Raw genomic sequence first — 7763 nt, forward strand, 5'->3', positions numbered from 1 at the left:
GAATATGGATACACAGAGCTAGGTTTCTGTCTCCATTACTAGTAGAACTGTTGTTTCTAAGAATATGGATACACAGAGCTAGGTTTCTGTCTCCATTACTAGTAGAACTGTTGTTTCTAACAATATGGATACACAGAGCTAGGTTTCTGTCTCCATTACTAGTAGAACTGTTGTTTCTATAAGTATGGATACACAGAGCTGGGTTTCTGTCTCCATTACTAGTAGAACTGTTGTTTCTAAGAATATGGATACACAGAGCTAGGTTTCTGTCTCCATTACTAGTGGAACTGTTGTTTCTAAGAATATGGATACACAGAGCTAGGTTTCTGTCTCCATTACTAGTGTGTTTGGAAAAATGAACCTCACAGTGATTAATCTGGGTCGTTACCGTAGTGCTGAAATATCCAAATTAATCACTATTAATAGCACTATTAATAACCCAGTAATTAGTTGGTAACTTGTTACACTGGTTTGACAAGAAGCATATAAGACACCAGTTTAAGAAGGAGGATGTAATATACCAGTTTAAGTAAGAGGATGTAACATACCAGTTTAAGTAGGAGGATATGACATACCAGGCTAAGTAGGAGGATATGACATACCAGTTTAAGTAGGAGGATGTGACATACCAGGCTAAGTAAGAGGATGTAATATAGCAGTCTAAATAGAAGGATGTAACATACCAGTTTAAGTAGGAGGATGTAACATACCAGTCTAAGTAGGAAGATGTGCCATACTGGTTTAAGTAGGAGGATGTAATATAGCAGTTTAAGTAGGAGGATGTAACATACCAGTTTAAGTAGGAGGATGTAACATACCAGTTTAAGTAGGAGGATGTAACATACCAGTTTAAGTAGGAGGATGTAACATACCAGTCTAAGTAGGAAGATGTGCCATACTGGTTTAAGTAGGAGGATGTAATATAGCAGTTTAAGTAGGAGGTAATGACATACCGGTTTAAGTAGGAGGATGTAGCATACCAGTCTAAATAGGAAGATGTGCCATACTGGTTTAAGTAGGAGGATGTGACATACCGGTTTAAGTAGGAGGATGTGACATACCAGTTTAAGTAGGGGGGATGTAACATACCAGTCTAAGTAGGAGGATGTGACATACCAGTTTAAGTAGGAGGATGTAACATACCAGGCTAAGTAGGAGGATGTGACATACCAGTTTAAGTAGGAGGATGTAACATACCAGGCTAAGTAGGAGGATGTGACATACCAGTTTAAGTAGGAGGATGTAACATACCAGGCTAAGTAGGAGGATGTGACATACCGGTTTAAGAAGGAGGATGTAATATAGCAGGCTAAACAGGAGGATGTAATATAGCAGTCTAAATAGAAGGATGTAACATACCGGTTTAGGTAGGAGGATGTAAAATACCGGTCTAAGTAGGAGGATGTAACATACCAGGCTAAGTAGGAGGATGTAATATAGCAGGCTAAATAGAAGGATGTAACATACCAGGCTAAACAGGAGGATGTAACATACCAGGCTAATTAGGAGGATGTAATATAGCAGTCTAAATATACGGATGTAACATACCAGGCTAATTAGGAGGATGTAATATAGCAGTCTAAATATAAGGATGTAACATACCAGGCTAAGTAGGAGGATGTAACAACTTTATTAAACTTAACAAAACCTTTGCCAAGTGCACTTTGAGAAAAAAGTAAAAGTCAGTTTGGATAAAATCAGTAACGTCATCATACTTATTACATATCGAAATGAATGCCATATGATATTGTGATATCATGATATTGTGATACAAGCCTCAGGCATCCAAAAATAATCAGACATATATGTTTGCATGAAAAAAGAAAAAACTATAGCAATTTTTAAAATCCTTTTCGAGCCTTCCCGTTTCTACCATTCAACGTTATCCTTATTATTGGAGAATTTACGTCCTGTGTAAAACCATTTTCATTTCCTGTTACCTTAACAAAGTATGCTATGGAAATCGATCGGAAACGAAAATATTTTTTATTTCCTCCTTTCGATCTCCACCGGTTCAAGAGAAAACAAAATTGAATCAATCAGTTTTCTCTTTGAACTCACCTTTTCACGTATAAACTACATGGAATATTTCATTACACAAAAGGAGTGGTGGGAAAACCCTAAACAAGATCTTTACATCAACCTGACTTTAACCCCTAATAACTTTTACTTTGAAGAATGGTTGTTGTTGTTGTTGTTTTTTTATGAAAGTTTTTTTGAACCCTCTCTTGATTTAGAAAGAACTCTTCTGGGCTGTAGGTATGTGATATGATATAAACCGGAGTTACTGATTTTGTTCACGAGACTTATTGACCAACAAAATACCAAGAAACTTCATAAGTTAAAACTGTAAAAAAATGATCATGTCTTTTTTTTTTATGATGTTTCAAAAGGTTGGGAACCAGAGGAAACAATGTGTCGAAAAATACCTTTGTTACAATAGATTTTAGGATAAACTTTACATTGTTTATTATATATATATAACATTTTATAAACATTGTTACTATGTCACTATGTTAGTGTGTAGTGGTGATACAGGGATGATGTATAACAACGGTATTAAATAATTTGTACTAACAATTAAATCAACATAACATTGAACGGTATTAAATTATTTGTACTAACAATGAAATCAATATAACACTGGACGGTAAATAACGGTATTAAATTATTTGTACTAACAATGAAATCAATATAACACTGGACGGTAAATAACGGTATTAAATTATTTGTACTAACAATGAAATCAACATAACATTGGACGGTAAATAACGGTATTAAATTATTTGTACTAACAGTGAAATCAACATAACACTGGACGATAAATAACGGTATTAAATTATTTGTTCTAATAACACTATCTTTATTTCTGCATCTTTTCTCTTTGTTTATGACATTCCAAATTTGAACATAAAACAAGAAGTTAATGTTCATAAACTTGCAGTGAATAACATGACACCACCTTTCACTTTACTCGTGTGTGTGTTTATACATAATCACAATAAAACTGGCCACATTAGAGCCGAGCTGGGACTACGTGTGGTCTATACAACCAGGATATAGATGTATAGATGTGGTGAATAACAAAGAGATTGGGTCATAATAAAAACGATTATTTCTCTAGGCTATGAGAGTAGAACAGTTTAAATATTTTTTATGAAAATATAACATTTATCTTAAAAACGAATATAATTACAACACGTTTCAAATTGCGTCTGTCGACGTTTTTACATGATCGTAGCAAGCCCATCTTTGTAGTTAGAGTTACACGAAGATAAGGTTTTTCCCTACCATTAAGACAAGATATGCTTTTACACCATATACGTATATAGTTCATTTGCATTACGAGAAACTGAAGTCTTACACTAGAGTTTTTAGCTCTATGAGAATCTGAAGCCATACAAGAAGTGCAGGGTAAACGTGGGTTGTGTCTTCTAGGTATTATTAAGCTTCCATTCTACTTCAGCTCTTGAACCGGAATAACAAAATAACAACAAACTGAAGGGTTGTTTCCTGGTAACGTTGATCCCGCATTATAAAAGATTAAACTCCTTTTTTTTCCCTCATTGGAATCATAGGTAAAGCTTTGCTTATTTTGACGTTACGGTTTGGTATTGCAAGAAAAACAGTTTTACAGGCTAAGGCAAAACTAATTCATATGATATGTCTATTCGGGAATTTAATCCTGAGAATGTTATAGAATTTCAAGACCACATAGAGACACTGTAGAATTAACCCACAGCCAATCAGAGCTCGATATATATATATAGATGCGCGTGCCTTACTTTCTATCCTCTAAAGATGGTAATTACTGAAACAAAACAAAGAAATTTGATACCATATAACACGTGTTCAGGCTTAGTGTGTTCTGACATCAACTCTTATAGATTTTATAGTCTTCTGCTTCAGAAATAGAAAATACTCATCTTGTTCCCCGCTTTCCTCATTTTGTAGTTATGTGTAATGGGCATTGAAGATGTAAAAAAGCTTTAAATGTTGTTATTTGTTTTCTACATCACCTTATTTGAAATTCAAAAATCTATTTTTTTTATACTGAATTGTAGCCATGTTGTGTTTTCTGGTGCTTCTAGCATATTTTTAGTTTCATGGAAGCCATTTGTAAGAAACTTAAAAACAATGGACATTCTTTGATCACTCAATCAATGATGGTGTTATTCCCAGGGTCGAGGGCCAACGACAATGTTCTCTACTCTTCCCTGCCAGCATCAGCCATTCTAATACAAGCTTTTCATCTTCAGTCAATTTCTAATGTCATCAAGTGGGTCTCGTTCTTCTTCCTTCGATCTTACTCATCAGAATCTTCCTTCACATCTAATCGCATGCTCAAAATAACACGTCTTCCGTTCCTACGTAGTCTTTCGACATTCTAATATTTCAGTGTTCGTTTATTTCATCGCTAAACTCTAACACTGTGAAGTTTTGATTCATCACTAAACTCTGACACTGTGAAGTTTTATTTCATCGCTAAACTCTAACACTGTGAAGTTTTGATTCATCACTAAACTCTGACACTGTGAAGTTTTATTTCATCGCTAAACTCTAACACTGTGGAGTTTTATTTCATCACTAAACTCTAACACTGTGAAGTCTTATTTCATCACTAAACTCTAACACTGTGAAGTCTTATTTCATCACTAAACTCTGACACTGTGAAGTCTTATTTCATCACTAAACTCTGACACTGTGAAGTCTTATTTCATCACTAAACTCTGACATTGTAAACCATTACATATGTTTACCAAAATAGTTTTTCAACATTTTTATGAACCAAACACTTTTTTATCTACCGTCATATCAGGTTTTGTACTTGAGTTTTAGCAATTAACACATATTTATATCACGTGATCTGAAATACAAATAATGTGTTATATTTAATGGTGTATTACAATCTCGACTCATTTAACACCTTGAAGTGAATCACATTGTTCAAAATGCCCCAATGTGTTCATGGAAAGTGGCTGGACTTCAAAGAAAGTCCACTCATTTAGAGTGCCATCAGAGTAATGGAAGGCAACCATTCAGAACAGACCATTGCTAGTTGGCAACAACTATTTCATGAAGTCTGTAATATAATATGTAACGAAGCAGACCGTGATGTGTAGTAAATGCAGCTGGCTGTTATTCGTCGGTTCTAAGTCACTGCCGTACTAGAGAGTACCTACTTTGATACTGAATCAGATGTTCGCAGCTACAACTGGATGTCTGTCAGTGTAAAGATTGCTAAAAATATATTTCATAACAACGGACTTTTTATATGCCAGACGACCAAGGAGATGCTTTCTTTTCACATCTAAACTCAAGATAGCAACCACTCAGCGGACCAACAACTCGTGGACCAATATCATCAAGATAGCAACCACTCAGTGGACCAATATCATCAAGATAGCAACCATTCAGTGGACCAACAACTCGTGGACCAATATCATCAAGATAGCAACCATTCAGTGGACCAACAACTCGTGGACCAATATCATCAAGATAGATCAAGATAGTAACCATTCACTATCTTGATGATATTGGTCCACCAACCGTTCAGTGGACCAACAACTCGTGGACCAATATCATCAAGATAGCAACATTTTAAAATGATAAATGTACCGACCTCTGCACTCTTAAAAAATAGTATCTTAATGTCAAAAATTATTGGGACACACGGAGAATTATCAAATGCCAGATCTGCATAAAAATTTATCTATGGTTTCAAGATGCTTGAGCTTAATTTAAGGTTTCAATATGCTTGAGCTTAATTTAAGGTTTCAATATGCTGGAGTTAAACTTAATGTTTCAAGATGCTAGAGCTCAACTTATGGTTTCAAGGTGATAGAGCTTAATTTAAGGTTTCAAGATGCTGGATCTTAACTTAATGTTTCAATATGCTGGATCTTAACTTATGGTTTCAAGATGCTGGATCTTAACTTAATGTTTCAATATGCTAGAGCTCAACTTATGGTTTCAAGATGCTAGAGCTTAATTTGAGGTTTCAAGATGCTGGATCTTAACTTATGGTTTCAAGATGCTAGAGCTTAGCTTAAGGTTTCAATATCCTGGAGCTTAACCTAAGGTTTCAGGATGCTAGATCTTACCTGCTAAAATGTTAAAAACATCAAAGGAGCTACTTATACTTATAAAAATTGATTATGATGGAAAATTTGTTATTTTAAAATATAATAAAGTCCCCAAGTTATAGGAAGTAACAATACAAAATGTTTATTCTCGTGTCGAACCTCGAACCCTGAGAGACACCTACCTCTACGTGGCTGACGCAGCTAAGTTGTTCTGCTGTTCCTACGAGACCAGAACTTAGTGAACACTGACAAACTTCACCATCTAGTTGCTGTTGTATGGAACGAAACGAGATAAGCTACCGTCAACCCGAGCGCCGTCTCTCGTACTTCTCTAGCTGTTAGCTGTAAAACATGACAAACATTGCCGCTCTCGTGCACTAACCGGGCTTTCCGCGAAAAACCTGAGAGATGATTGGCTGCGAGGCCTGCTTTGGTACTTTTATTGGTTCGATCACAGCTCACGTTAGCGTTGCCGCAAAGCTTAATATGGTTTTATATAGAAATAAACATAACAATACACAGCTCTATTCGCCGTCACTCTGAGGGCTTAAAAGAACTTATAATAAGTACCAGTGCTAATAAAGTCAAGTTTAGTGTGTATTGTTAGGTCAGTTTTATACCTCGTGTTGTTCAACATTCGAGTTCAATATTAAACTTTCTTTAAACGTTTTTCTCCAATCAGCTACACTCCAATTTATTTACATCATAATAAGTGCTGTTTATTTTCTCAGATTCCACGATCAAAATCGAATTTCAGTACCCGCTGTGGGCAGAGTACAGACAACACATCTTATAGCTTTGCGCATATTAACAAACACTATATACGGTTCGGTGTATGGCTCCCTCTAGTTGCAAGAAAACCTAACGAAAATTTAATTAGTTTATTAAGGTGTTTTTCGTGAGAGTTTACCAGTCATCGTTCTGCTTTTTTTTCCATAAGGACAACTCATAATGGCATACAACACTAAATTAACATGTTAATGTAAATATATGAAATTAACATGACTCTTTCGGGTGTTTGTTAGGATAAAAACAAAATGAACCGGACAACTGTTACAAAATGGGACAACTGTCACAAAATGTTACGACTGTTACAAACTGGGACAACTGTCACAAAATGTTACGACTGTTACAAACTGGGACAACTGTTACAAACTGGGACAACTGTCACAAAATGTTACGACTGTTACAAACTGGGACAACTGTTACAAAATGTTACGACTGTTACAAACTGGGACAAATTAAGCACTAAACTGTTAGAGAATCTTTAAGAGTTACATAACAGATGTAGAAGTGGGCAAACTTCATTAACATAACTGTTTGTGTTTACAGATGTAGAAGTGGACAAACTTCATTAACATAACTGTTTGTGTTTACAGATGTAGAAGTGGACAAACTTCATTAACATAACTGTTTGTGTTTACAGATGTAGAAGTGGACAAACTTCATTAACATAACTGTTTGTGTTTACAGATGTAGAAGTGGACAAACTTCATTAATATAACTGTTTGTTTTGTCTCTAATAACGTTTCACGTAATGTGTCTGATAAACTGGACTCATCATGATAACATACGTTAGACACCCGCATATTTATTATGCACAACACGATCAGAACTTGGTTAAACCTATCAATTACCAATATATATATAGGAAACATTATCAGAACTTGGTTAAAA

The 7763-nt window shown here is 35.2% G+C and overlaps 1 protein-coding gene across 1 annotated transcript in view; it reads right to left on the bottom strand.

Moving 5' to 3' along the window:
• Nucleotides 1–6378, bottom strand: part of LOC106473139 (leucine-rich repeat-containing protein let-4-like) — a 17715-nt gene extending 11337 nt beyond the window's left edge. The window contains exon 1 of the mRNA XM_022401632.1: nt 6269–6378. The gene's annotated coding sequence lies outside the window, so the exon portion shown is untranslated. The remainder of the gene's footprint in view (nt 1–6268) is intronic.
• Nucleotides 6379–7763: the final 1385 nt, after the last annotated feature.

This window comes from Limulus polyphemus, unplaced genomic scaffold (genome assembly GCF_000517525.1).
Source record: "Limulus polyphemus unplaced genomic scaffold, Limulus_polyphemus-2.1.2 Scaffold5918, whole genome shotgun sequence".
Classification (NCBI taxonomy): Eukaryota; Metazoa; Arthropoda; class Merostomata; order Xiphosura; family Limulidae; genus Limulus; species Limulus polyphemus.